The sequence below is a fragment of the Rattus norvegicus genome, chromosome 15, assembly GCF_021556685.1.
Source record: "Rattus norvegicus strain SHRSP/BbbUtx chromosome 15, alternate assembly SHRSP_T2T, whole genome shotgun sequence".
NCBI classification, from domain to species: domain Eukaryota; kingdom Metazoa; phylum Chordata; class Mammalia; order Rodentia; family Muridae; genus Rattus; species Rattus norvegicus.
The window spans coordinates 38366708-38394504 of record NC_141548.1 but is presented as its reverse complement, the minus strand read 5'-3'; the positions used below and the strand labels follow the sequence as shown (position 1 = coordinate 38394504).

The following is a 27797-nucleotide window of genomic DNA, read 5'->3' as shown; positions in this document are numbered from 1 at the left end:
ACCACCACGATGCCACATGGTCCCCACCATGATGCCTAGACCAACTTCTGAAGACCTCAAATAAACTTTTCCTCCTCACAACTTGTTTATCTCAGGCTTTTGTTACAGTCACAGAAAGCCAGGAACATAAAAGGTTTGACCCATCCACCTGCTAGGATTTGAGTATTGCAATGTGGTAAATTAAAGACACGACCTTGTAATGTTAGACTACTCTGCCTCTGTGTTTTACCAGAAGGCTTCTAGGTCAGAGCCCATTGAGGGTAAGCACTTTGTATGAAGAGGTCAGATTACAAACAAGGATTAGAAAGAGTTCTTCCTCCTCCAAGATCACTTCTGTGAGAAGATGCCTAGCGGGCTCCAAACGCTGCACATTCTTCTGCATACTGAGCCAACAATAAGCACCACAGACTCTCTGTAGGCAAAGCAGCCAAGCAGGAGAGTCGCCTATAATGCCTGGTGTCACCCACACTCTCACTTCCTAACCCAGCTTCCCTGAAAAGGAAAAGTCTAGAATGACTTCCTCCTTTCCCCACTCAGCAACAGGGATTGAGTAAGATATGGTGAACTATTTATCATTCGAGTTACAGCTAAGATTAGATCATGGGAACATGTCCTCTGATATGCTGAGACTCAGGGCAGCACAGTTGCATGGTGCCCTGGGACTGAAGGGACTTCGGGTGGATGCCTAGGATATCCTGCAGGGTCCCTGGAGAAGGAGTTGCTTTCAGATGGACACCATTGCTGCTGTGGTTGTGCTGCTTAGGAGGAACGGCTGTGTGAGATAGTCAGGTGTCGTTAGGATGCCTGCTTTGTATCAGCTTCTTTCCAGGTTGAAAGCGTCCACCTTAGAGGGAAACTTTAGAAGTGTATAGTGGTTTGAATAAAAATGGCCTCTATAGGGGGGTTGGGGTTTTAGCTCAGTGGTAGAACGCTTGCCTTGCACGCGCAAGGCCCTGGGTTCGGTCCCCAGCTCCGAAAAAAAAAAAAAGAAAAAAGAAAAAAAAAAAAAGAAAATGACCTCTATAGACTCATAGGAAGAGGCACCATTTAAATAAGTGGCCTTATTGGAGTGGGTGTGGCCTTGATGGAGGAAGTATATCTCTAGGGTGAGGCTTTGATGTTTCAAATGATCAAACTAGGTTCAGTGTCTCTCTATCCTGCAGCCTGCCAATACTTCTAAGTCTCAGCTCCTTCTCCAGCACCATGTCTGTCTGCTTGCCACTATGCTTCCCACCAAGATGACAATGGACTAAACCTCTGAACTATAAGTTAGCACCAATGAAATGTTTTCCTTTATAAGAGTTGTCTGACAATAAGATGTTCCAGGGGGAGCTAAAATACTCTGAGGGGAAGTGCCTTAAGACAGAAAGTAAACAACACAAAAATAGGTTCAGGAAGTTCCTGAAACTGATCAGCTTCACTAGGCTCCTCCCTCATCAAGAATATGCAAGTAGTAAGGACTCCTGACAGTGACTCTCAGGCAAGCTCAGTCAACTGGAAGAAATAGAGAACAGCTAAATACTCTTGAAAAGACCAGCTGCGGGGCTGGGGATTTAGCTCAGTGGTAGAGCGCATACCTAGGAAGCGCAAGGCCCTGGGTTCGGTCCCCAGCTCCGAAAAAAAGAACCAAAAAAAAAAAAAAAAAGAAAAGAAAAAAGAAAAGACCAGCTGAGCTATTTGGAAAAAGACTCAGATCAACTGAGCCACCTAGAAAGAACACTCTTCATCTCATTAATCTGCTTACAGGTTTTGCAGTATGTCCCAGGTGCCTAGCCTTTTGAGCTGTCACCCATGTTGGGGCGGGCTGTGGTGACACAGCTATCTTTGAGTCATTTCTGCTCCTATAAGCATCCCCAATAAAACGTGTGGTATCCATACGTTGGTCCTCTATTTGGGGAGGGTAAATAGGCATTTGTTCAAGTCTCTCTGGGAAGTTGACACACAACACTTGTCAGTGGGCCGTTGTGTTGCTATGAGATGACAGAGTACCATGGCAAAGAAACTAGGTTGCATGGTATATACTATATTATAGCATGGCCTGCCATCTCCCAGGGCCATGATGAATAAAACATCACAAGGTCAGATCAAGCTCAAGAGAAATGTTGCAATCCACAGAGCAGTAACAGATGATAAAACTCCTGGCTGATACATCATCTTTCATGTACGGACATGGGAACCAACAATGGACCACATATACCACATATATGATGGGGATTTCATAAAGTTCTATCACCTGTGACCCCAGCCACCTAGCTTTGTGTAAGTACACTCTTGACACTTGGAAAACAATGATACTATCTGAGGACAGAATACTCATTTTCTCTCATATTCTTATCACACCTACCCACTAGATGAATGTTCTAAAGAAGCTTCCATGGTGCTAACTCAGAATTCCACTGCTAAAATGACAGCATGGCTGGGAACATGAGACCATGTGCAGGGAGCTGATGTGGCTGGAAGCTCACTTCTGAGCCCTCTGGAAGCAGCAGAGCCCATCTTTCCAGATGGGTGTACCATCATGGTCCCCATCTGTGCCTCCCTGGGACAGAGACCATGTCCAAGCCTGGGACCAAGACATCACAGGGGAAAGAAGCCTGTCCCATACTCCTGACAGTTCAGGGACACAGAGAGAGGCTCTAAACACCAAGGTTCAGCTCACCCTGGTAAAACAAGAAGGCCCTTCAGTGAGAAGGGCTGGGCACTGGCCCTGGGGATTTCAGATTTGTTTCAGGAGAGTAAAAGCAGTAAAGGCATAGAAAGCTCCCGACTAGCTTTCAGCACAGCGTTTGAGAGAGCACTGTGCTTATTCTTTCTGACATATGTTACATTACTTGTGGTTCTTAAGCATTGGTATTTAATTTTTCTCATTGAAATATATAAACTCACTTTGAATGCAACTAAACCTTCACTAAATATTAATACATTCTCTACTGTTCAAATGAGCACCGTGAGGATGTTATTTCAGACGGATCCACGAACATTTAAGCAACTGCCATTCCTTTGAAGGCCTGCTTTCTAAGCCCTATTCAAGCTCTGGGCTAGGTCTCTGATAGGCCTAACCCACACAATGGCAGCTAGTCTTTACCGTCCTACTGAGTGGCCTGTGTGCTGGCTATACAAAAGTTTCCCTCTCACTTAGCAATTGGGCAGCCGAACAAATACAGTGAATCAATTCTTCCCAGTTGCAATCCACATTTAAATATGTGAGGTCAGTCTAACAGTAAACGCCCAGTATTTGCAGCCCTGCACTGCCCAGCAAAACAAAATTAACACCCTCCTCTAACTTTTCCACAGAAAGAACAAATCATGAACAGGATATGAGTTCACAAACTTCTCCCTTATATAATTAGTCTCACCACATAGCCAGGGCTAATTCATCACCAAAATAAGCTGGGAGCAGCCAGTCCATCCCAGGCTTCTTCTGAGGCACTATGCTCGCTGTAGGTCTCTTGTTCAAACCTTAGTGTCTTAGGTCAACTCCATTTTAATAACTTGTCAGGATATGTTTTTTTCTACTTGCCAGGATATTTTAGGATAATTGTTGCATGGGATTTGATTTAATTAATCTCAGCAGGGTTCAAAGAAAGCCCACAAGGGCAACATGAAAAATGTCCTTCAGATGTTCTATTATTAAAAGTTGAATAATCGTGTTACCATATAAGACAAGTATAGAGAATGCTGCCATTGCAAACCTAAACCTAAATAAAGGGAAATGGCTCACCTGGTAAAGGTTAAGCCAGATGACCCAAGTTTGGTCCCTGGAACCCACACGGTGGAAGGAGAGAACCAACTCCAGAAAGTTGCCCTCTGGCCTTTACATGTTTGAGATGAGCACACATATACACATACATACACACGTACACACACACACACACACACCCCTAAATAAATCACTGGTGTGCAGCAAGACAGTGGTGGTGGATGCCTTTAATCCCAGCACTGGAGAGGCAAAGGTAGGAGGATCCCTGAGTTCGAGGTCAGCCTGGTCTGCAGAGGGCAGTTCCAGGACTGCCAGGACTACACACAGAAACCCTGTCTTAAAGAGAGAGAGAGAGACGGACAGACTGGGTGGGGGCTGGGGTTTGCTGATGTGGAATTCAGAGGTGGAACACTTGCACAGAATGTATGACTGAACCCTGGCTTCCACACTCACTACCTAAAAAACAAACAAACAAACAAACAAACAAACAACCCTGGGATAGAGAAATGGCTCAGTTGTTAAAAGTATTTATTGCTCTTGCAGAGGACCCAGGTTTGGTTCCCAACATCTAACATGATGGCTCACAACCATTTATAACTTCAGTTCTAGTAGATCCAACACCCAATGTGTATGCACCATTCACACACGTAGAACACAGATATACCTGCAAGCAAAACACCCAAACACATAAAATAATCTTTAAAAACAAAAAACCCTGCTAGTTTGGCAGCAGCTGTCCAATGAGTAAAAGTAAAGCTGGAATGGATGCATACAGCTGGACAGACAATGAAAAGTTTATACGTTCTTTCAAATATACTAGAAACATGCAGTTTGTAACATAATGCCCTTCTCATTTTAGACAACAGACCTGATGCCAAAGAGAGACCAAGTCAGACGGGGTGTGGGGAAAGGGACACTGGTTTGGAACGATGCAGACCTAGAGGCACTGGAACTCTCCCATCAGTTTTAAAGGAACCAACGTTCTTCAACACCAGGCCGGTTCCCAGTGCACAACAGCATCTTCTAAATTGTGCCCCCAGGGGAAGCTCGCAGGAGTAGACATGGTGAGCCACAGTGCCTGTCATACTTCCCAGTTCTCAGAACACAGCAGAGAACCACAGATCTGCAAACTGTGTGTATTCCATGTGGACACAGGACCATTCGGAACTGCAGTGCTAACACACTCCCTGCAGTCTCCTGTCACAGACCACTGGGGCATTCCCAGATGCATCTTCAAAACTCCCAGAATGCCTAACAACACTCCTAAACCCCTCACCAATCCATCTACTTCACGCTCAGCCTATGACAGCAGCACTCCCCAAACGTGACTGTGAATATGGGAATGCTTCGTAACAGTCCAATGCCCAGGTCTCATCTGAAACTAATCACAATTTCAGGTGTGGGAGAGGACAGCAATCAATTTGTTAATGACAGGTAGTTCCAACACAGTGAGCTCTTCAGCTGAGAGAGTTATCAATGTGTATCCAGGAAACCTTTTTCCCATATTGCAACACCAGGCCCTAATAGAGGTTTTTCCTGAATGATAAATAAATAAATAAATAAATAAATAAATAAATAAATAAATAGGAATGCAATCCCCAGAGTGATGGCAGTTAGAGGTGAGGGCTTTGAAGAATGAATTGTTAAGTCATGAATTGGATTAAGATCCCTATAAAAGGAGCTTCGAGGAAGCTGAAGGGGTGGCTTAGTGTCTGCCAGGCAGGTATGATGACCTGAGTTCATACTCACAGCACTCATGTAAAAAAAAAAAAAAAACACATCTGTAATCCCAGAGCTGAGGAGGGTAAAATAGATGATCCTGGCTTCCCGTCTAGGCAAGTAAGTGAACTCTAGGCTAAGTGAGATCCTCTCAAGAAAAAAAAATATATATTATGTTAATATATGATGTATTATAAATTAACACGTATTACATATTATAGCTATACTGTACTGCGCACTCACACACGCACACACACACACACACACACACATAAATATATTTTTGAGACTGCTTGAGCAAGAGACCTCTGGCCTCTACAAAAGGGTGGGGGCTTCAGGGAGCCATCTAGCCCTTCCAACTACCATTATGTGCCATAGGAAGATATAATCCCTGGACCTTCAGCCCCTTTCATCAGTTCTGCCCACTGAGGTTACCACAGAAGCCTCTCCAAACACCAAACATCTGTGCTCAGCTTCCTGGGTGCCAGAAGAGAGACGCTTCCCTTCTTTATAAACTACACACACTGGTCATAGCAGCAGACACTAAGCCAGCTGCTGTCTCCAGCTTTTAGCTATGACAACTGAGGCACAGAGGGGTTAACAGCTTCACAGATTACACAGCTGGCAGCAACAGAGACAAACCCTGAGGCCAAGGACTGTGAAATGGTAAGAAATTCTCCTTCCCTCTGATACCATGTACCACACGCCCCTCTCCGCTTCTTGCTTCGTCTTCTCTCAAGACTTTCATCCTCAAGCAACTCCTGGCCAAGAAAAAAGAGCAAAATTGTCCTATTTCCCAACGGACTTGGGTAAAAACTGGTAACAAATTCAGGTCTAATTCCAAGAGAAGACACTCGAGGGGGAGGCGGAGTGTGCAACGATTCACACCCAGTGGTTTATGCCGAGTCACAGTCTTCCAGCAACCCTACCAGACGGAGCTGAAGGTGTTTAACCTCTGGAGACGTGGTCGTGTTTAAATTAGGGGTCTGGTTTGCTGCTCTCTCTTTCACGTGAGCTCACTGGTTTGCTCCATTACAAAGTGCATAGGAAAGAAAAGAGCATAATGAAATACGTCAGCTGTGAGGTGTGGGAAACCACAGCACCAAAAGTGCATTTTCTCACTGCAACGGAAAAGGAAACTAACTACCTGGGAAGTCCTAAACTCCAGCATCCTAGAGCCATGGCTATCAGATACCTCAACACCCAGGAGGTTTGTTATCATACAGAAAACCCAGCACTTGCCTAGCACGCACGAGGCCCTGGGTTCCACCTCCAGTGTCACAAAAAAGAAAAAGATGAACAAAAACATACTGACAGGGTACTAGCCTGCACCCCCAAATGTCTACTCACAAGGTGGGGGGGCAGCCCGAGAACTGTCTAACATGTCCCCACACATGTTACAACAATGGCATGCTGACAGCCTGTGGGGTCCTGGTTGTCTCCTCTCTAGTCTCTGCTTATGCTGCCCTGAAGATTCCATCAGCTCCAGTCCTTGCCAACTGTGCTTCCCCATCTCCTGGAGGGCTTTCCCTGGTCTAGGAACTCCTGGGAGCTGCGCATGCGCCCGAAACTACCACGCCCACGGTCTCTTCACTGTTTGACTTTTCACACGCCCACCTCTCCTGCTACACAAGATGGTGAGCCTCTTCGTGAAAACTGTCGGATTGGTTAGCAGCTAGCACACAAACCCAGTACACGCTAGGTAAATGTGTCCCTGCACACCAATATGGACAATACAACTACACATGCCTGTGACAGACAGCAGGAGCTACAAGTCTGAATGATTCGGACCATTGCTGCGCCATTCATGGATTACTAGAACCAAGCTTTTACATTACAGGGGACACTCCATCCCCTTGAAGGGTAGCAGCCAAGCACATTTCTAAAGCAGAGGTTATTTTTCTTCTGCCACAGAAAACACTCAGATGTGTTTAAAAGCACACATGTAAACTAGGATGCAAGGTCCGTTTATCTTTAGCACACATGCGGTCTGGGCACCAGGGCCTGATCTCTGAACTATAATGTTAGGACTCCAGCACAGCAGACAGACCCATTTCAGTCACTAAGTACAACACCTTTCTCCCCCTGAGACAGCTGTACTGGAACTTGCTCTGTAGACCAGACTGGCTACCAACTCACAGAGATCCACCTGCCTCTGCCTCTCAAGTGCTGGGTTTAAAGACATGTAGTAGCACCACCATCCAGCTTACTCCAGCACTTTTTAAGAAGGTTTGGGTTGCAGTACTGGCCCCATTTTATCCCAGGCTTCCCATCTAGTGCTGACACACAGTAGGTCTGGTCTCACTCTCCCCTTGTATCTGCTTCAGATGTAGACAAGGGCTCTCTTTCCTAGTTCAGTACCATGTGCACCTGGCACAGATGTGTGAAATGCTAAGTAAGAAGACCTGAGAAAGAAGAGAGCAGTCTTAAAGAAGCTGCTTACAGTAAGGATCGCTCAAGACTTCAAACCCCAGTCTGGCCTTGCCAAGCTAGTTTCTGATTCTTTGCCAGGGACACCAGGAACCCTGCTCTGTCACTCCATTCACAGGGACTAAAGGGTGAGGCTAGCCCTTCTCTATCCAAGTAGATATACAGAGTTCTCTGCAAGCTCACCAACCTTGTAGCTAGCTCGTAAGAGGCAACCATGCGATCTCCAAAATCAGCAGTGTCTGAGCTCCTTGAGTCCCACAAAGGCATCAACTGGTGCTTCTCCTGAACCAGGTGTGACTGTTTTCTGACAAGGAAACCAGGCTCTTTAAGCTGCTCGTCAACAGGTGACCGTCTTGTGTCTGCGGCATTTATTATGAGCATTATTACCTGTGCCCACCAACATATTCAATCGCCACAGTAAATAGCCAGGACTATATTGAAAAAGCATTTGCCAATCTCTGCATTTGCCACACGGCCACGGCTCCTCGGAGGCCTATCAGGCATCATACCCTAGCAGAGCCAAAACAGGATGCAGATTCCTCTGGATCCTCACGGTCACGGGCCCTGCTTCCCTGTCCTATTCTTTCTCTCAGTTCAGCAAGCAGAACCATCTGCCCTGTGGAAGGCACTCCTGAGGTGGCATACTTGCCCCAACAAACTGTAGGCTACAGTCACAGATACACAGGAGAACTCGAATGCCTCTAATAAGCCAGACAGTCTTGCATTCAAATCCGTCTTACTGCTGACAGCAGGGCTCTGGGAATGGCAGCTTCCCTGAACCTCCAGACTCCACTGTAGAGCGGTGAAACCCAGGTGCCACCATCTGAACCACAGCACACAGAAGACACGCAAGGATATGTTTTCCCTCCTCCCAGGAAGCCCATGGCCACCTCTGCACGGAACGGACGTTTCAGCGTATGTTCTGTACTTTGTAACGATGCGATTCCCTCAGGAAAGTGAAGAGGCAGACTGACGTTGAAATTTCTATGCGCCCTAGAAGGCTGTTGATCCTTGCTGCTCTGGAAAGAGCCACTCTTCTAAAACACCTGAACTTACACATATTTCTGGGATGTTTTTACCCCAGTTATGCCATCACAGGTCTCAAAGGCAAACATTTCCTTCTTAAATCTTTAAGGCTTCATCCAGAAAAAGGAAGGAAAAGCCACAGATGATTCTACACAGAACGTGCGGGTCTACTGCTATTTAGCTCAAAGGAAGGAAAATAAAGTTGCTTTCCATACCAAGCTGAAGGGCCAGGCGTCCAAAGATCCAAGTTGTAAGGTCAGTTCTGGGATTCAGTGGCTGCTCTACAAAACTTCTATTTCATTTCTGGGCTATGTTTCCTGTCCTGTGGACTCTAAGGTCCCTTCCAGCTGATAAAGTCCCTAACTCCAGCCACCTCCTTCAGTAAACGTGCCCTCCACTCATACAGGTGAAGACTAGCCAGGAAATAACTGATCAAGGTTTAAGACTATATAATGAAATAGAAATTAGAAGACTCATGAAGCCACATGGCTCTCGGAGACCCAAAGGTCCAGTCTACTAAAGTGAAACTGAACTGACACAGGGGCCAGCTAGCAATATACTTTTTAGGATGTTTTCTTCCCAGCGTCCTCCGGTGAAGAGGGAAGCAGGCTGCAGGCAGAGATGAAGAGACAGTCAGGGTTTCTGAAGGACGTCAGCCATTTGACTTTTCCCCACGCACACTGTCCTACAAGGGTAGACTCTGTGCCCTAAACTGGCACACACTGCAAAATAAACAAAACATGTCAAAGAGCAATCTCATTTCCAAAGCTGAACGCCAGGCCTGTCTGAGGTCAAGAAGTCACATGGCCCTATGAGAATACGTGGAGCGACACAGTCATGACAAACATTGACAGTGGCAGGATTTACCTTCTCTGAACAAACCCTTTCCTCATCTGTGAAAGTGGTGGATCCTTCTTTACAGAGATTGAAGGAAGATTTTAAGTGACTATTACTGCTTGGCACAGTGTTCAGTAAATGCTGTGTGATCATCACATTAATGTTGATAATGACATCATTCTAGGACTGCATGTCCAATTCTACTTCAACAGACAGACACAGTGGCAGATGGAGAGGCCTGAGAGCCAGGCCAGTGTGCTCCTGGGAAAATGCAGTAGCCCTCATGACATTCCGAGGTAACACAGAGCTGAATGGAAAGGAGGAAACTGAACCAGGGATGTTCTTGGCCTGTGGGGGGAGGGAGGACCCCAAGAGGGATCAGAGACCAAGTGATCTGGGAAAACCACCAAAGTACTGGCAGCCTGGGGCTGGGGAGGAAGCAGGTAAAAAGGCCGGAAAAAGAGTGCCCGGTAACACACAGGTCACAAATAAAGGAAAGGCTCACTAAACGGGTGGGGGAGGGGCAGCAAATTGGGGGCCAAGGAGGTGAGTGAAAAATAATTACAACACTGGATGGGAAGCAACCTCCCTCCCCATAGGCTCCAGAGGATGGGGGAGGGGCAGAGAACAAGGTTCAGCCCCACACGGTGGGGGTGCATAATTAACCCGCACCAAGAGAACAATGTGATGAGGAAGTTTGAAAGGGGGGAGGACAGAAAGAGAAAAGAAGCATTTGTTAGGAAAGGTGAAAAAAGAAAACAAGAGTGAGGGGGGAAAAAAGCAAACAGGGTTTAATTTCTGTGCTTTCAAAGTGAGATCAAAAAAGATGAGCAAATAACTGGAAGGTCTGGAGACTTTAGAAACAGAAATGGGGTGGAAGGGGCCGGGGAAAAAATAGTGGGGGAGGGAGAGATACGGTTCTTGGAAGCCTTTGGTAACCAGCGGTGAATAAATTCAAATTACTATTCTACTTATCAATGCCATGATCCCATGCTGGGCAGCCTCTATAGTAGCTTGGCTCGCTTGTGTTTGCTGTAGGGATTTTTTGTTTTCTTTCACTCGGAGAAGAAATTTGTTCCTACTTTGCAACTTTGCAGTAAGAAGTGTGGTCCGCCAACACAAGCCATCTGAATTCCTCTCCGACGCCTGCTGCAGCTGCCCCATCCCGAGATTGGCCAGTACAGCAATTCCCTATATCCTGAACAGAAATGGAACCAAAACAACTCTGCCAACTCACTCTCTATACAAGGGACGATAAAGTCCCCAAGTCTTTCAGGCTGCGTTCCAGAAGGGACCTGAGGAGAAACTTGCCTTCTAATCTAAGTGCTCCAACTAAAATGCAACCTCTCAATCCCCTCCATGCACAGGTCACGCCCTCCGAGGAAGGAAGCATTCAAAGGGCCGGTGGCGGCCAACCTTTGTCCGTCGTCCTGGCGCAACCCCGCAGCCCGCCCAGCAAGCCGGGAGCGCGGGTAGATAGAGTTTCAGGGTAATCCCTGAAGTCCCCGGGGAAAGGCACCAGCTAGAACAGCACACCGCGCCCTCCCCGGGAGGCGCTGCCGAGCTAGCCCAGGGAAGCCGCTAGCAGGCGGAGCGCTCACGGTGGCGCAACAGGTGAGCAGCCCCGGTCGGTCCCACGAGCCACAAGCAGGAGCTGGCAGCAAGACACCCTCGGGTCACAGAGGCCGTCCTTGGCGCTCAGTTCCTCAGCTATACCCACTCGAGAGCCCGCGCCCCGCAGAGCCTAGCGCCTCCCTGGGTAACCTTACCTCGGCGGTTCCCGCACTTCCGAAGCTCCAAAGCCAGCGTATCCAAGAGGTCCTGCTCCCCAGCCGGCTCCAGCAGGGTTCGAGCCGCGAGCTCGCCAGGCTCTGCGCGCCGTGGCCTCCACAGAAAGAGCAGCGCTGATTCCGCCCTCCCGCGCTCAGACGCCTCCTCCCACGGCCACGCCCCCAGACCGCTCCCGAAGCCACGCCTCCACACTGCTCCCCTGAAGCCACGCCCCCGAACCCGCTCCAGGGGTCCTCGCAGCCCTCCTTGCTCGACCAGCCTCCTCTTCCAAGGGCCACGCCCCCAGCTCGTCTGGTTTTAGACTACGCTCACCCCTGGTAGGGGATTTTTTCCCACGACCAAGCCCCAACCGTGCAGTTAAAGCCCCCTGGCCAGGCCACGCCCTTGGCCTCAGACGACACTCTCAACCTAGCTCACTTCGTGTCCCGCTCCTCACCACCTCCACCCGCGCCACCTCCAGCTTGTGCCATCGTGCCATTCACTCCAAGTCAAGCCTCCGCCCCTTCAGCCCTACTACCGTCTCTAGCCATTCCTCTTTCTCGTTTCATATTCGCAAAAGATTACTCCCTGGTAAGATCCAGACTCTATCCCACACCTCCGAGTCCCACTGCGGATAATCGCTGTCACTTACACACTGGCACCACACACTGGGTTTTTTTTTTTTTTTTTTTTTTTCTTGCTCCCTACCGCTGCCCCACCCGGGGTGAGAGCTGTTGCCTGGGCGACCGCCTGACGCCCACCGTCCTGCCTCCTTCTGGTTGGCACTTCCCCTCTCAGGCTCAGGTCTATTCTCTGTGCGGGTTCGCTTTTAAGCCCCTGGAAACTCAGCTTGAAGATGCTTTGACCTTCTGTTTTCCCAGAGCCTGAACTATGAACTCTCAAAGAACTCCTACTTTTCTAACTTAGCTCCACTGAGACCGCAAATGGGAAGCAGCTCTTCAATTCCAGGGTCTGTGACATACACACCCTCCCCAAAATATGCTGTGGTTATTTCTGAGAAATTCCAAAAACAAGAATTCTTTTAAAACTTGTGGTTTGCTGAGACGATTCCTTTGGATGGCAACAATATGCCAGCATGACTATTCTAAATAGTATAAGCTTTCTTTTTTTTTCCTTCCATTTTTATTAAATTGGGTATTTCTTATTTACATTTCAAATGTTACTCCTTTTCCCAGTTTCCTGTGCATCAGCCCCCTAACCCCTTATAAGCTACTTTCTATCCGAAGAACAATCAGCATTTTAGGCAAAAGAACATGTAAAAGCACACACCAATACACCAATAAAAATTTAAATTAACTTTTAGATTATTTTAATACAATAATATATTTGAGAATTTTATAGAACACATTTTCATTACATTCATCCTCACTTCTACCCCAACTCTTTTTTTGCTTCAATCTATGTACATGTGTGTCTGTCTGAGTGAGGGTACTCCATTTGTGTGTGCCTGTCTGTGAAGGCCAAATGAAGGAATCACATATCATGGAGCTGGAGTTTCGGGCGATTGGGAGCCTCCCATTGTGGGTGCTGGAACTATGTTCCAGTCTTTAGGAAGGGTAAGAACTGGGCTTAACTGCTGAGCCACCTCTCCATCCCTAAATTAATTTTGTGTATGCTTTTAAATACTGAAAACCCCACTCTGTAATGGGGAGTCCATGCCATAATGTATCTGTGGAGAACCATGGCCAAAGTGAATCCCTTATGCTGGCTGTGTGTGTTGCTTCCTTATGGTCGATCACTACTGGCTCTTGAGCAGGAACGTTAAGTACGATGCTAATGACAAGAAACCTCGGGTGTGTCAGAACTCTGTGATTTCCACTCCATATTCTGTAACCCTAAAATACTATGAGAAATTCTGTGTTAGTTAAAAACAGACACCAAAAGTATTAAATGGTATCCTTGGGTTGTGAAAATATGGGAAGATTTTACTTTATTCTTTTAATGCTTATTGAAATCCACCCCCTGCAGATTTTGATGACAAACATGTATTTAGAGTAGAAAATATTATAAAATATAAACTACAGGGCTTGAGAAGTGGCTCAGAAGTTTAGGGCACAGGCTCCTCTTCTGGGAGACCTGAGTTTGAGTCCCAGCACAACATGTATTTGTGGAGGCTTACAAACATGTGTAACTCCAATTCCAGGGGCTCTGATGCCTTCTTACGGCTTCCACAGCAACTAGGGACACATGCTGTACACAGACACACAAGCAGGCCAACCCCTGTACACACAAAAAAAAATTACTATTAGTTTTGTTTTTCAAGACAAGGTTTCTCTGACTAGCTCTAGCTGTCTTGGAATTCTTTCTGTAGACCAGGCTGTCCTTGAAATCAGAGATCCACCTACTTCTGCCTGGAACTAAAGGCATGCACCACCACTGCATTTTAGAGACAGCATGAGAGGCTAATACTATTAAATATTCCATATTTGATTTGTCTTGCACAAGCTTAACAAAATCCACACGAAGCCCTCATGTATGAAATCCATTTTAGCACTGTCAGAATATTTTTATTATTTCTTTAGAATTCGAACAAATGTGAGGAGCAGATTTTTTTTTTAAAGAATCTGCTTCAAGCAATCACCTTTGACCGCTTAGAAACCACTATTACTATTTATATGCAATGCTTTCTGCCTGGCTCTCAGATACATGGATTTATGCACTTGACTGAAAGCCATTCTGCCTCCCTGACACTCTGGATGACCCAGGCAAGCCTCTTACTTTGCCAAGGTAGGCTTCCTTTTCAGTGTACCTCTGACATCAAGACTTTGCTAGTTGCATTAATCAGAAAATTAAAACTGTAGTCTGTGTCTCACTCTTTGCTGCCACATGCAGGTACTTGGCAGTGTGAGCTCTTGGTCCATAAAGCAAGACACATGTTCAGAGTTTCTGTGGGAGTTGCATGAACTCCTTGGCTAAAGCTCCTCACTCGGGCTTTAAACGTGTTACAGAAAGGCTGGGCACCTTCTCCATCATGTTAGTAATCAGCACATGACTCCAGTTCTTGCCCATCTATTAAGTAACGGACCAGGACCAGGGATCGCAAAACTTCCTTCCGTTTCCATCAGTCCACAGATATGTTCCACAAACACGAGTTCTAAGTCAAAGAACAAAACCCTGCCCAGAGTCTCTACGGGCCGCTGTCGCTGCTGATGTGGCGGCGTGCCCATCGCTCACAGTCCACAACCAGCCCTGCCACCTGCACTTCTCACAGATGGGAACCATCCAAAGGTCTCTCCCACGTTTCCCTTCACACTGACGTTGGGGTACTTCAGTCCCCCTTCATCCAAGATTCATGGTCCATGTTGAGTCTTTCTTTCTCTTTCAGTTTTTTATTCTCTGATAATTTCATACATGTGTTCAATGTGGCTTGATCTTACTCACCTTCAACGCCCTTCTCCCACTCCCCCCTTCCCACACCTCTCTCTCCTAGCTTTATATCTTCTTCTCCTTCTCCTTCTCCTTCTCCCTTTTCTCCTTCTCCTTCTCCCTCTTCTCCTTCTCCTTCTCCTTCCCTTTCCCCTTCCCCTTCCCCTTCTCCTCCTCCTCCTCCTCCTTCTTCACTATATCACCTACTGATTCCCATTAGTGCTGCCTGTATGTGCATGGGTGTTAGGCCAACCCCAGAAGCAGGGACAGCCTGCCAGTGGACACACCTCAGAAGAGAACCCCCTCCCAGAAAATGGGTATTTGGGGCTGGAGAATGTCTGGGGATAGAAACTCCCACCTTTCACCAAGTCTAAAATGCCCCCATTATATCTTCTCTGAAATCAGGATCTCTTTGCTTTAGAACATATTGAGTGCTTAATACACTACATAGTTCACATTGGCTGTCTACTAAAAGCCACAACACGGTCTTCAAGGCACTGTCATTATTTCACTCATAATTGAGGAGGAGAGGAGAGTTCAGAGAGGTTGGATGAGTGGCCTAAGGTCATCCAGTAACTGAGGCAGCCAGGATTTGATCACATGCTCCAGCTTTTAAGCAGGAGACAGAAGCAGTATGTGACTCCTCCAGGGTTCAGGGGGTGCTGCTGTGTTCAGTTTACTGAATGCTCCCTCCCAGCCCCAAATGGACCATGGTTTCTAGGAGGGAACGAGGAAGGCTGGGAAGTGTCTATCTCAGAATTTTAGGACTCTTTCTTTGAGAATCTTCTTCGATGACCTAATTCTTCCAAAGAGACCACAACTGATACATTTCTCCACCTCCCAATAATGATTCTCTCAAGGGGCCAATCTATCTATTATGTCAGAACCCATATGACTTAATCATCTCTAGAAATGCTGTCACAGATGCACTTAGAGGGTCACTTTCTTAGTTAACCCCCCCAAGCAATCAGGGGAACAGTTATGATCGGCCAGTCAAAGTGTGCAGCGTCAAGAGCTCACACAGACCCAGCTCTGTCTTCACAACCCATGGCATTTCTAAAGCCTTGCTTCAAGTTCACTAACCCCTTCCCTGACTTCCCTGAAGAAATCAAGGCTTCACATTTGCCAACACCACAAAGCATGATTACACTCACTGTTTTAGCATCGAGAAGACTGTGTATTAATGAGGGACAGTATTTTTTTTAAACTTAATTTACTTTGGGACCTCCCATAGAACTATCGATTAGATACTAGCTAACTGACAAAATAATCAAAATAACAATGTATTTGCTACTGTTATGTGCTTTAAAGCATATCAGTTGAAGAATGTCATTAATAAAATATATATACAAAGCCGTATATACAAAGCGGAGCCAGTTTCTGAAGTTGGGGCTCTGACAGTCAGGGCGGGTTGCCAGTTCTCTCTGACTGTTGTTATGTTTTATGTTCAACAATGGTTTCTCACCACTCCAAAATTCTGAGCAAACACTCAAAAGGCACCCTGGCCCATAACTATGGGTTGAAGTGGATCACATGACCTGTTTTGAGTTTCACCCCTGACCGAAATCTTCCATTTTAAAGCCCTAGTAAATTTTTCCTCTTCCCCACCAACTTCCAAAGCCCAGAAGAACAGATGGGGGAAAACAAGATGACTCACTGCTTACTTGTAAGTAGCCTTGGACAACGAGGAACAAAACAAGGAGAACTGTATTCTGGGGGATCTTAACACAGAGAGAGCACAGATGGGAGACTCATCGGAAGGACGTCGGGGCCTCCAGAGCGGGGGAACAAATGAGGCTTGAGGAGAGTGGACTAGCATCGGTCAGACTCTTGGAAGTGTGACACGTTGTGGTAAAGGTGAACATCTGAACAAGGGTTCTGGCACCTGCTAGACAGACTACGCTGGGATGTGCGAACTGCTCCCTGAACCTGATTCCAAGTGAGCCCGGTAATGTTTACAAGTAATAAAACCGGTGACTAGCCCAGAGCCCCAGTAGTCTTGTAAGTTCTACCTACTGTCCAGTTACTTTCCTCATTGCTGTGATGAAACACCTGACAGAAAGTATCATAAGCACGGTTGGGGATGGCTGAGGAGACGACGGTGCAGTCTGTAAGGTGCCCAACGCACAAACACAAGGATTTGACTTTGGTCTCCAGAATCCACACAAGAATTGAAAGAGCAACTGCCTGCAATCCCAACCTGGGGACGGTGGGGTTGAGGAAGCAGAGGCAGGTGGGTCTGTGAAACTGCCTGGCTGGCCAGCCTGGCTGAACGGAAGAGCTTCGGGTTCAGTGAGATCCTGATTCAAAAGCATTTTTTAAGGTGGAGATTGATCCAGGAAAGACATCTGAGGGTAACTAGGCCATCACATGTGAGCATGCACTCCAGCAAGCGAGTGGGAACGAGCACACGCACACACACACACAGGCACACACACACAGACACATACACACACACAGACAGACACACACAGGCACACACACACAGACACATACACAGACACGCACACACACACAGACACACATACACACATAGACACACATACACACACACAGACACACACAGAAACACAGACAGACACACACACACAGACAGATAGACATAGACACACACAGACACACACATACAGAGACACAGACACACACACAGTTAGATAGACATAGACATACACAGACAGACACACACACACAGAAACACAGACAGACACACACAGACACATACACAGACAGATAGACATAGACATACACAGACAGACACACACACAGACACACCCACAGACACACACACACACACTAAGACACACACACACTAAGACACACACAAACATATACACACAGACACACCCACAGACACAGACACACACAGACACATACACACAGACACAGACACAGACACAGACACAGACACAGACACACACACACACACACACACACACACACACACACACACGGGGTGGGGCCGGAAAGAGACAGAGAAACAGACAAAGATCGAGACACAGACAGAGAGCCTGTGGGCCACTGAAGGGAGGAAGGATTCATTTTCATTCAGTTTGACTGGACGAAATCCATCTTATTGTGAGCAGCATAACAGCAGAAGCGGAAGGAGGCTAGTCAGTTAGTCACCTCCAGAAACACCTTCACAGCCGAGTCTGCACGTCTCCTAGGTGACTCTAAATCCGATCACTATGACAGCGAAGGCTAGTCTGAACACCTACATGCCCTGTCAGCCCGGGAAGGGGAGCGCAGGTTTTGACATTAGAGCTGAATTAAAATCTACTGAGTGTCTATGACTTAGGAGAAGGTACTTTCTCTCCCGTAGTCTTGGGGCTTGGGGAATTATTTTGTTGTTGCTGTTGAGGTATAACTTAAATATTATGAAGCATATAAATCTTTTTATATTTCTTCCGTTACTGAAAATACTTTTTTCACTATTACAATATATTTTTATTACCGTTCTCCTCCCCCACTCATTCCAGTTTCTCTTCCCCTCACCTTCTATCTGGATCCACATACTTTTTCTGTCTCTCCCTAGAAAACAACAGGCATCTAAGAAATAATAACAAAATAAATTAAATTAAAATGAAATGAATATGACAAAACAGCCAAACAAGGAGAAAAAGCCAAAGAAAAGGCAGAAGAAATGAATATAGATTCAGAGACACGCTCTTGAACACCCAGGAGTCCCATAAAAACACAAAGACGAAAGCCATAGACAAAGGCCCTGTGAGATAGAAAACACAACAAAACAAAAATGCTCTGAGTCAACATTCTGAGACAAAGAGTCTCGGAAGATGGCTTTGTGTTAGTCAGCTACTGCTGGGAGTGTTTCCCCTGGGAGATGCCCTTGGAGAAAACTAATTTTTCATTTGCAAATGGCTATCAGTTCAACATAGTCTAGGTTAGGGATGGGCATGCGTCTGCTTCTCCTTCCAGCTCTAGGACCCCATCTGGTGCAGATGTGTGCAGGCCCTGTGCAGGCTGCCTCAGTCTCTGTGAGTTTGTATGTGCACCAGCCTTGACTTTGTGGTGTCCTCCATCCCCACTGGCTCTTGGACTCTTTCTGTCTCCTCTTCGAAGAGTTCCCTGAGCCCTGCGGGGAGGGATTGGACGAAGGTACCCTTTATAGGGCTGACTATTCCAAGGTTTCTCTTCAAAATGTCTGCTGCTTTATTCCCATCTGCTGGAGGAAGAAGCCTTTCTGGTGATGGCTGAGCAAGACACTGGTCTATAAGGATAACAGAATGCCCTTGGGAGTCATTTTCTTGCTATGTCCCTCTAGCAGGACAGTGGTATTTACTTTCCCCGTGGGTCCTTGGCCAGTCTCGGGTTCTCTGCAGCATTTGGGTATGGGCTCCTTCTCATGAACTGGGCCTTAGATCAAATCAGATATTGGCTGGTTACTTTCACAAGTGTCACTGTTTGGCAGTGTATCTTGCAGGCAGGTCACTCTTGTGGAACTGGGTTGGTGTTTACCTTTTTCCTTTGGCAGCAGTGAAGCACCGAGTCTTTCCTGTGACGCTGAGTGAGTGTGCATGTTGCTGTAGAATGAACTCCAGTGGTGCCTGTTCCCCACCACACAGTGATGATTGTGTGTTCATACAATCCCTTATCCCTGGATGCAGACAGAATCTGGGGCTTGAACCTAACCACAGAACATAGTAACAAGTAAGATGCCATGCAATGGTTGTGTTACCTTACATAAAACTCCACCTTAACCCAGTATGGTGGCACAGCCTATGGCCGAGACACTTGGATGGTGGAAGCAGGAGGATTGGAAGCTCAAGGTCATGCTCAGATACACAGTACATTTGAGGCTAGCCTAGGCTACACTCGATCCTGTCTTTAAATAATTACATTTAAATAAATAAATAAAACGAATAACAACAAAACCCAAGTTAACACATTACCAGCTTGATGAGATGGTTTTGTTGAAGAAAGCTCACTTGAAAGAAACTGTGAGCAGCCTTTGGGTCTTGGAGGCGGTCTCCAACCGACAGCTATCAGGAAGCTGCGATGTTTATTAAAACACAGACCCAAAGGAACAAAACCACAGTTTAGTCTATCATCATCGTCACCGTCACCACCACCACCATCACCATCATATCATCAACATTATTATTAATTGTGTGGTTGTGTGAATGTCACAGCTAGTTCTTTCCTCCACGATGTCAACCCTGGGATAGAACTTGGGTTGTCAGGCTTGAAAACAGGCATTGTCATGGGTTGCATCACTCTCTTGCCCCCTTACCCCATACACCCTCTCCCGGGGCCCATGACTTGATTGTATGAGGCCTGAGCAAACATAAAACTGGCTAAACCCAGGCTTTGACCCATGTAAACTGAGAAGTAGGGGTGTGTGTGTGTGTGTGCGTGTGTGTGTGTGTGTGTGTGTGTGTGTGTGTGTGTGTGGTGTGGATCTGTGCTGTTTTAGCCCATTATGTTTTTTTATAGTTTGAGCATAGAAAACTAATAGAGTACCGATGTGACTACCACTCAGATCAGAATTCAGAACAGGAGCCGGAGAGGTTGCTCAGAGGTTAAGACCCCTTGATGTTCTTCTAGGGGACCTGAGTTCATGAGTTCAATTCCTACCATGCACATTAGGAGGCTTTCAACCTCCTGTATCTCCAGTTACAGGAGCTCCATTCCCCTCTTCTAACCTACATGACCACACACACACACACACACACACACACACACACCCCACATAAATAAATAAAAATACATCTTTTAAAATACAGAATAGTTCTAGGTTCTCAATAAAACCCCTCATTCCCAGTATCCCAAGGGCAAGCTTTTACCCAACATCTGTCACCATAAAGTACTTTTTGTTTGTGTTTGTTTGTGTTTCTAGTCGTAGGAGTCATGCAGGATGAATTCTTTGACATCTGACTTCCTTTCTTAGCAAGAGGTGTGAGAGATTTGTTTGTTTGTGTGTGGGGGGGTTGTGCAACACTAATTCTCTTTTTATGCTATGAAGTATTCATTATGCTGTACCCTTTTCTAGTGCTTATAGACGCTGGGTCTTTGCTACACTTGCTTATCATAAACATTCTCATGGACAGTGTGGAGGGCATTAATAATTTGTATTCATTTAATCTTCACTTGACTATGACTCCTTCCTCCAGCTGCTTTTCCTCACTTCTAGGGGACAGGCAAAGGTCATGCAGTGTTATGTGATTTCTGACTTCTAGGGGACAAGACGGGTGTGGTGGGGCATTGTGAAAGACCCAAGAGTACCAATCTTTTACCAAGTAAGTTCGAGTTGCCCAGCTCCCTGCCTGATCAGCCTTAAGCCTCGGACTATTGTACAAATGGATCATGAGGTCATGAGTAGAATCTATGTCCTTGTGAAAGGACTTGTGGAAGGATGTCTGCCCTTTCTATAGGCCAAGGCTACAAATGCCAATTCTGTGAGGAATCTCCCAGACAGCAAGATTGATGGAGCCCTGATCTGAAGCCTTTCAGCCTCCAGAACCAGGAGAGAATGGCTTCCTGTTGTCTAAGAATTGCCCACTCTTGGGTATTTTATTACAGCAGCTGAATGAGCCAAAAGACAGTGGACTAGGCTGATTGCTTACGCTGTCCCTAAATTCAAAGGTGGAACTTTGAGGAGGAGTAGGTCACGAGGCGAGATTCCCTTGTGTGTAGGGTTACTGCCTTCATAAAAAAGACCCCAGAAAGCTATTTTGCTCCTTACAGCACAAGAGGACACAGGATGAAGACTGACTCCAAGTTTCCCAACACGTTGGTGCTGGATTTCTCAGGCTCCCATATTGTGTGGAACACCCAAACTAGTTGTTTGATGAAAGCAGCCTAGGCTGACTCAGAGATGCCACACGTCACCCGTGGTCACTGCCTCAGGAGGTCCTCACCAGCTTTACAAACTGTGTCCCTTGTGAGCTAAAGCAAGCTTCCCAGGCACCACATTTGCCTTCCTCATCTGCTTCCCCTAATGATGGGTGACAAGGTCAGTTAGATACAGAGTATGTGCTAGATTCTTGTTTCATTTGTTTCCCTTTTGAGACCGTGACTTGCACAGCCTTTGGTGGCCTTAAACTCTCGACTTGTAGCACAGCCTTTGGTGGCCTTAAACTCTCGACTTGTAGCAAAGAACGTCCTTCAACTACTGCCTCCACCTCCCAGACTCTAGGCTGAAGAACAAGCCATCATAGCTAACTTGGTTTGCATTTGAAACTGTAGCCAAGTCTGGCCAGAAAACTGCTGGGAAGGCAGTTCATTTGGGTTAGCCTTGAAATCGTGATGCCCCTGTCTCAGCCTCTAGAGAGCTATGATTACACTTACTCACTTCTATGTGCAGCCATGCCAGGCTGTGGCAGAAGCATTTTACCTGTTTGAACTCACTCAGCCCTCACATTGACCCTGTTTGGTAGGAACTGATAAATTCTCTTTTCATAGATGCAGAAGCTGAGGCTCCTGTGAGAAAGCTAGCATTTAAAAAAATATTTTAAAAAAGCCCCAAACTAGGTTCCTACTATGCCACTATGTAGGCCTGCCTGGACAGAAACTCACCATGTAGACCAGATTGATCTCAAACTCATAGAGCTCCACCTACTTCTCTCTGTCTCCCCAACACTGGGATGAAATGTTTGTGCTACCAGGGCAGGCAAAGCTGATGTCTTAGCCCCAGCTGACATTTGAACCGGGGTGTCTGAGCTTAGATTTGACTCTCCTACATCACCGAGCTCACAAGCAGGCATTGCCTTCTGGGAATGTAAGCAGAACTAAAGTCAGAACAAAAGACTAATTGTGAAAAAATGATTACAGGACCAGCAGGTAGGGATATAGGTCAGAGGTCAGGAGCTTGCACAGCATGTAAGAGGCCTCAGGGATAAATAACCATAAACGTATGTGAGCCAAGGGGCTGGTGTTGATTGAGCTTTAAGCTACAAAAATGGCCATTTTCATTCTCTTCCAAATGCACTGGTGTGAGCCTTTGCATACTGTTTTTGCTAGCTTGGAGCTGTTGTCTGGGGCAGGCTTCATCAGCTTGCAATTTCCTCTCCTTATTCAAACTGTCCTACAGGGAAAGTTCACTGTTACTTTCATTTTTATAGTAGGAAAATGGAGGCAGAGAATGGTTAAACAAATGGCTTCCAGTCCTCAACTGCACGTGGTTGACAGGACAGGGACTGAGAACCAACTGGGGCTTGGAATCTAGCTTACTGTAGGGATTGCCCAGCATGTGCAAAACCCTGATATGGTGGTTTGAGTGAGACAGGCCTTCCCAGGTTCATAGGGTTAAATACTTGGTCCCTAGTTCTTGGAACTGTTTGGGAAATATTCAGAGTTTTGGCCTTTTGGAAAAGGTGTGTCACTCCTTCAGGCTTTGAGGTTTCAGAACACTCCTCAGTTCCCAGGATTCTTCCCCTCTCTGCCTCCTGGGTGTAGCTATGAGCTCTTAGCTTCTCCTGCTGCCATGCCTCTAACATCACAGATTCTAATGCTACGAAGCTGTAAACTGCAATTAGACCCTTTCTTTCATAAGTTACCTTGATCAGGGTATTTTATCACAGCAATAGAAGCTAAATAACTAACTAAAAACCTAAGTAGTAACAATAGTAACTAAGACAGCTGAGTTCTATCCCCAACGCAATGAAAAGAAGTAAGTCAGCAGAGAGCTGCCTGACTCTCAAAGGTCAGGTGCACCCAGTCTGGACATCTAGCTGTAAAAGGAGGCCTGTCTGCCCACAGCTTAGCTTTCCCAGGGCTGCTGCGAGAAGCAACTGGGGCCTAGAGGTCATGACCTAGACTTTGTTTCTGAAGGTGAATGATTTGCAACAAGTCTCCTAACCCATGCGGGTGTTTATATTTTCATCTGTGAAATGAGGATCACAATAGGAATGGATTCAAACATACAAAGGCTTGGGTGGAGACTTGCCAACGCTCAAGCAGGACTCTTGCAACGGCTATGTGTCAACTTGGGAAAAACCACTGTGCCCAGTGGTTTAGTTAAATACCAGTCTAAGATGCTGCCAGCAATTCATGTTAAAGATTTAATTAACACTTAAGCCTATGGACTTTAAGTAAAGTAGATGACTCTTGATAATGTGAGTAGATATCCAGTCAGTGGGAGGCCTTTAAGAGCCAAGATTGTCAGAAATGATTGGAAGTCATCAGAGAGGTTCCTCTGGCAGCAGATGGGAAAGGGTACAGAGACACACAGCCAGACATTATGGAGAGAGAGAGAGAGAGAGAGAGAGAGAGAGAGAGAGAGAGAGAGAGAGAGGGAAGAAGAAGAAGAAGAAGAAGAAGAAGAAGAAGAAGAAGAAGAAGAAGAAGAAGAAGAAGAAGAAGAAGAAGAGGAGGAGGAGGAGGAGGAGGAGGAGGAGGAAGAGGAGGAGGAGGGGGAGGAGGAGGAAGAAGAGGAAGAGGAAGAGGAAGAGGAAGAAGAGGAGGAGGAGGAGGAAGAAGAAGAAGAGGAGGAGGAGGAGGAAGAGGAAGAGGAAGAAGAGGAGGAGGAGGAGAAAGAAGAAGAGGAGGAGGAAGAGGAAGAGGAAGAAGAGGAGGAGGAGGAGAAAGAAGAAGAAGAAGAAGAAGAAGAAGAAGAAGAAGAAGAAGAAGAAGAAGATTATGATGATGCTGGAGAGAAGATGGAGAGAAGTCTCCATCCTGCATCTCACATGGTTCAGAGAGGCTGAGGCAGCAAGCATGGGGCCTCCATGGGCCTACACCAGGCCCTCTGCATATCTGTTATGGCTGTTAGCTTGGTGCTTCTGTGGTACTAACCGTGGGAATGGGTGTATCTCTTTTACCTGCTCTTAAGATTCCTTTCCTCCTATTGAGTTGTCTTGTCCAGCCTGGATATGAGGGCTTTCACTTTGTCTTATTGTGTCGTGTTTTGTCCTCTTTGGCTGTTATCTCTCGGAGGTTTGCTCTTTTCTGAAGAGGAAATGAAGGGTAAGTGGATCTGGGGTAGAAGGAAGCTGGAGGGGAGCTGAGAGGAGTGGAGGGAGGAGAAACTGGTTGTGATGTACTATATGAGAGAATAACTTTTTTAATAATAATAATAATGATAATAATAATAATAACAACAATAATAATAATCCAATGTTATCATTGCCCAAAGAAGAGGATTTGGCTGTCAAGAGATGACAACAATTAAGCAGACAGAAGACAGCTAACTGGGAATGGTGTGGTGTTTTAAAATCTCAAAGCCCACCCCCGGTGACTCCCATTCTCCAACAAAGCCACACCTGCTAATCCTTCCCAAACAGTTCCACCAACTGAGGGCCAAGCATTCCAACATGTGAGCCTTGCTCATTCTAAACACCACAACCACAGCAATCTTACAAATCCACTCATATCTGTTATCCCTTCTGAGAGCAGTATCCCCAGTAACCCATGAATCTCTCGCCAGACTCCTCTTCCTCATGTCCTTTGAAATGCTTAAAACTGAACCTAGGATGTTAGGCAGTATCCCATCACTGAGCTACAGCCCCAGGCCTATGTTCACTTTTTATGTGGCAACAGGACCTCACTAAATTGCTCAAGCTAAGCTCACATTCTGTAGTCCAGGAAAACTTTGAAACCATGATCCTCCAGCCTCAGCCTCCAGGATGGCTGGGATTGTACCACCACTGGGCCCAGCTTAAACCTAGTTCTTAAAGGTCTCACTACCTCAACACCAACACAGTGAACACCACAGTGAACCCCAGGCTTTCCATGCACCGCCACAATTAAGCCATAGCACTGGGGTATACCTCTATGCTGCCCTATTCAACCCCCCCTGCCTACCTTTGAACAGTTAGTCAACCTCAGATTTCTTCCTTGTTATTCTAGCTCAGGGAGGATCCAGACCTTAAACAGAGACACAAATACTTGGTGCACACACACACAGGTGACCAGCGTCACAAACATGATCCCTAATATGATTGAGCAGAGGTTTAAACAAAGAGAAGTTGGTTGGAGAATTGAGAATCTCAGCAAGCTGCTGATTCAGTCCTGCTGTTGACATTTTGGCCAGGGATGGGCTTCATGGGCCAAACAATTTGGAGAAGGAAGGACAGGGCAATAAGAGAACTCCAGTGTAACGTGCTGTGTAGAGAGATTTGGGAGGCCTGAGGAGGGAGGGATGGTGAGGGAGAGCACAGGCTTTGATGATGTTTATTTCACGAAAGTCCTTGTTTATTGTTCATGGGCTCCATGAGTCTCTACCAGGAAGGGCTCTGTGCAGTGTGCCGCATGAGAGAACTCTGATTTGGTGGTGACTAGCCCTCAAGGAATGTAAACTTCATCCACAAACAAAGAGGCAGCATGAGGGTTTCAATGTTCTGTGGAACCAAAGGAAGAAATGATTGTGACTGAAGTAGTTGGAGAGGAAGCTGCCGAGAGATGCACAGGGCCAGCTAGGATTTAAGTTAACCCTTGTCATCCTGAAGGCCTGATAAAAGACACTTCTTTTGGGGTAGTCAGGACTGGAGTCAGGTCCTTGTTGTTTTGTTCTATGCTGAACCAGAAGAGGGCTAGGTATTGTTTTGGTTCCTCAATTACACGAGAACATGTAATATCAATGTTGCTGCACATACAATTTCCAGGAGCCCAACGTTATAAATGGGGCTTATCAAAGAAAGGAATCAGCATCCATTTAAGATGGACATAGGACAGAAGCTGAGCCAGCTTTGGAAGAAGAAACAGAGGTGCAGAGAGAAGGGGCTAATTGCAGTAAACTATTTTTTGTTGCTGTAACAAAATGCCGGAGACTGAGAAGGAAGGCTGCTCTTTCCCAGTGTGATGCCATCCACCATGATGAGATGCAGTCAGGGCCTTCACCAAAGCTGAGCTATGGGGGCCACCAGATCTTGGACTAATAAGATTACAGAGGTTAGTAATCAAAATTACTACTCTCAAAATTAATGTTTTTTCTTTATAAAGTACTCAGTCTCAGGTATTTTGTTATAGCAACAGTAACAAACTAAGATAGCCAGTTGAGTCCTGTTTAACTCTGGTTTCCAATTTGTACTCTAACATAATGGATTTATTTCTGGGGAAAGAAACAAAGCTTTACTCTGCAAAATTCAACACAAAGTACCTGGGTTCAAAAAAGACAAGGTTGATGTAGATCCCACAGACCCTTATGAGTTTATTATCTGAGCAGTAGTAATAATCCTAATCATATAGACAAGGTGTGCTTCATTCTGGGCAAAGGAATACAACAGTAACTATACGACCTTATTATTTTAAAGTGGGCAACCACATAGTTCAGTAATTTTGGGTATGTTCCCCAGTGAGTTCAGCAGGTAGGGTACCAGCCTCCAGCCCTGACAACCTGAGTTGGATTCCCAGGCCCCACAAGGTGGAAAAGGAAGCAGTTGCTGTAAGTTGTCCTCCGTATTCTGTCCTCTGTACTCTACATGCATGCCATGGCACAGGCTTGTGCCCACATGCACAGTAAATAATGGAATAAAAAGTAACGACTTGAAAGTGGGGTCTTGACCCAGTATTTGTTCCCTAGTCCATTCTAACAATAGCTAACATGAAACTCAAATAGCCGTGGATAGACAGATGCAGAAGTAGAATACCTGTATGCCAAAGGCTGGGTCTGGAGTGTTCCCCCAAAGACCTGTATGCTAAAGGGTCAGTTTCCAGGGTGCTGCTATTAGCAAGTCTGTCTTTTTTTTTTCAGTGTTGGATACTGAACTCAGGGTTCATATGTGATAGGCAGTCATTCTACTAGCAGAACCCCTTCCCTTCTCTCTTCATACTTAACTGTCATGAGAATGTGTTACAGTGACAGAAAGCTGACTGACATCAGGCAGTTGGAATGTTATTTAACCTTAAGAAGAACCTTCTGACAGGCTACCCTACCAGCTTAAGGACATTCTGTTAAACAAGATAAGCAGGTTTCAAATGACACATGCTGTGTGACTTCACTGAGGGGAATAGCCACCTGGAGCCTTGCATGGAA

General features: G+C 46.1%; 1 protein-coding gene across 1 annotated transcript in view; it reads right to left on the bottom strand.

Annotated features, from left to right (window-relative positions):
• Window positions 1–11615, bottom strand: part of Spata13 (spermatogenesis associated 13) — a 129294-nt gene extending 117679 nt beyond the window's left edge. Inside the window, 1 exon segment of the mRNA NM_001431427.1 lies at window positions 11482–11615. The gene's annotated coding sequence lies outside the window, so the exon portion shown is untranslated.
• Between the last annotated feature and the right edge of the window lie 16182 nt (window positions 11616–27797).